This window comes from Solanum dulcamara, chromosome 3 (assembly GCF_947179165.1).
Source record: "Solanum dulcamara chromosome 3, daSolDulc1.2, whole genome shotgun sequence".
Classification (NCBI taxonomy): Eukaryota; Viridiplantae; Streptophyta; class Magnoliopsida; order Solanales; family Solanaceae; genus Solanum; species Solanum dulcamara.
Window position 1 is genome coordinate 49,806,456 of NC_077239.1, and position 3,026 is coordinate 49,809,481.

Consider the following 3,026-nt stretch of genomic DNA (forward strand, 5'->3'; position numbering starts at 1 on the left):
TAATTGAAAATACACTTCATCCATGTCATGAACCTAAGGGTAATATAGGAAATTCATAAAAAAAACTCTTCAATTCCATTTAACAATCATTAATTCTTATTAAAATAGATTCATAATCATAATTTAAATCATAATTCATGTAATTGGAATTGGAATCACAAAATCCATAAAAATACATACTTGAATTAATTAAAAAAGTTGAGAATTTGTTGGGCTCCATAGATGAAAGAGAACCATGGATGGATACTCGCATATAGTGAATGAGAAACTAGAAGACACTTTGAAGAAATATTGGATTTTTGTGAAGAACTTGAGAAAATTGCTTGATTGTCTTTAATGGTGATTTGAGAGCCTTTGTAGAGAGAGAATTATTTGTAATTGATGAATTGTGAAAGAATGGAGGGAATTGGGGTTTAGAGTAGTTAATAGGGTTGACTTTAGTACTAAAAACATCCAGGGTCATTAACTAATAGGTTAGGAAAAGTCTAATGTGCCTTTAATTAAAAATTAAATTCGTACAAAAATAGGACCCTAGGTCACGGACCTGCACTGCAGATCCCATTTTAAGAATTTCACGACATAGGGATATCATGGACTCTACTCTCTCAAAAATTTCTCGGATCAAAATTTTGCTCTCAAGTACGTGACGCGGACTTTCTCCCTTTATAATATTTTCAAAAAACTTCTCTTATTTTATGGAATAATCTAAGTTAGAATGGTATGGGGTATTACAACTAGATTGAGGTTGATATGAGGCATCTGTATTACATTTGTAGCTACCCTTGGGAGGGTGATTCCATCTCACAATCTTAGTCTTTTTCAATGGTGAATATCCTTCAAGAAACTTGAATATAAAAGGCCAAGTTTTAGGGATATCCTTTAGCCATGGATATCTAAGCCTTGTAAGCAAATAAATATTTCTGTAAATCTCCAATATCATTGAGTGTTTAGACATCCTACCACCATGTTTTATCAAACTTCTCTTGTTCCATATTTTTTGAAATTATAAAAATGCGAGTTGCTGTAAATATTGGCTTCAACTTAGGAGCACAATTAGCTTTCCACTACTCCTCTAGAATCTGTCTTAGTTGTACTATTGGAAAGTTTAAACCAACAGTATCTATAAATAATTTCCTTACAGAATATGCATTATGGAAATAAAAAACAAATGAGAGAAGGTTTCAAAGTCATTATTATTATAGCAGTTACATTCAACAATATCCATAATCCTTCTTCTTATTAAAACCTCCCCCATAGGAATTATTCTAAACCATAATCTCCACATGAGAAAAGATACCTTAAATGGTAGACCTTCATCCTAAATAATAGAGATATTTTCAATAGGATCACTTCTGATTTTGCTTAATTCCCAAGATGAGCTTACTTTGAATTTTCCATCACCTCTAGGTATACACCAGGATTTATCTCTCCCTTCAGTAGAAGAGATATTTTCCAGAATATTAAAAATATGATTACAAATGTCATTGCTAAAATTAGCAGATAGTACCTCTGTCTTCCATCCATCTTTATTATATAACTGCTGAACATATTCTATCTGACTTTGATCTTGTGAAATGGGAATCTGATAATGTAAGCCCCCTATTTGAGTCCATTTATCAAAACACACACTAGCAAGCACTTCTCTAGGTTTCCACCAAATTTCTTGATCAAAAAAATATCTAGCTTGCAACATAGCTTTCCATACTTGTCTCCATTCTACAATTTGTGGCCTATGCGTCTTACAATACTTGTTCCACATGTAATTAGACCAAAGTGTATTAGAGGTTCTGAAGATCTACCATAAATTAACAAACAAAGCTTTAGAAACATCAAATAAAGATCTAAAACCTAATCTACCCTCCTCATCAAGTACAACAACAACAACAACAACCCAGTGAATTCCCACATTGTGGGGTCTAGGGAGGGTAAAGTGTACGCAGACCTGACTCCTACCAAAGTAGGACAGCTATTTTCGAAAGACCCTCGGCTCAATAGAAGCATAGAAAAAGGTCAGACAAGAATATTAAAAGTAGATAAGTAGATAACGAAATAATCAAAGCACAAAAAACAGTAGGTATTATTAGATAATAACATAAATACCATAAATCAGAGTATAAGAAATCATAGTGCATTAATATGCCTACGGGTAAGGGGGATAAAAGGAGGGATGCAACACGAGAACTTCCCAGAGGGTCACCCATCTTAGTACTACTCTCGCCCAAGCACGCTTAACTTCAGAGTTCTGATGGGATCCGGTGCGTTAGTGCTGGTATGATCGGGTAGGTAAATATAATTCCATGTTATTCAGTGAGTATTTCTTCCCTCTTCCTTGAAGTTCCATAAGAAGTTTGCATATATCTTATGAATATCATAAATAATACATTTAGGGGAATTAATAGTAGATTAAAGATATACAGGAATAATTTGCAATACATGAGTAATTAACCGTGCTTTGCTACCAAACGATAATAATTTTCCTTTCCATAGTTGAGATTCTGTACTACCATATACTATTTTATCCTATATCAAGTCCAAAAACCAAGAGGAAACCTAAGAAAAAAGTTAGAAGAAGGGATTGCTCGGTGCCCACTAATGGCACTTATTGGCCGTAGGAGGGTCTACGAGTCGTAGGTAGCCATTCGTAGGTCATTCCTCATTAGAAATATATGATTTTCTTCGACCCTCCTGACGAATGGCTTTTATGACATGTAGGAGTTCCTACGAACCATAGGAGAGGCTCATCATCTCTTGTGTGCAGGACTCTACCTATGATTTAGCAAGATGGTGCGTAGATAATCCTACGACCCATAGGAAGGGGTTCATAGGTCCAACATCAGAAACTCAGGTCAATTCCCTAATCTCCTATGAACCTTGTCCCTACGTCCCGTCCTTAGGCCTACGACCCATAGAAGGATGGTCGTAGACACCCTATGTAATTTTCAGTAAGACCATGATTTGGACCACAAGTCCTACGAGGAGGACCCTACGGTCTGTAAGAACTACTACGGTTTGTAGGAGGGGGCTCG

The 3,026-nt window shown here is 35.5% G+C and overlaps 1 non-coding gene across 1 annotated transcript; it reads right to left on the reverse strand.

Moving 5' to 3' along the window:
- Positions 1-2,164: 2,164 nt before the first annotated feature.
- On the reverse strand, positions 2,165-2,283 carry LOC129883757 (5S ribosomal RNA). Its single transcript, XR_008765919.1, has one exon. It is a non-coding gene; the product is annotated as a 5S ribosomal RNA (ribosomal RNA).
- Between the last annotated feature and the right edge of the window lie 743 nt (positions 2,284-3,026).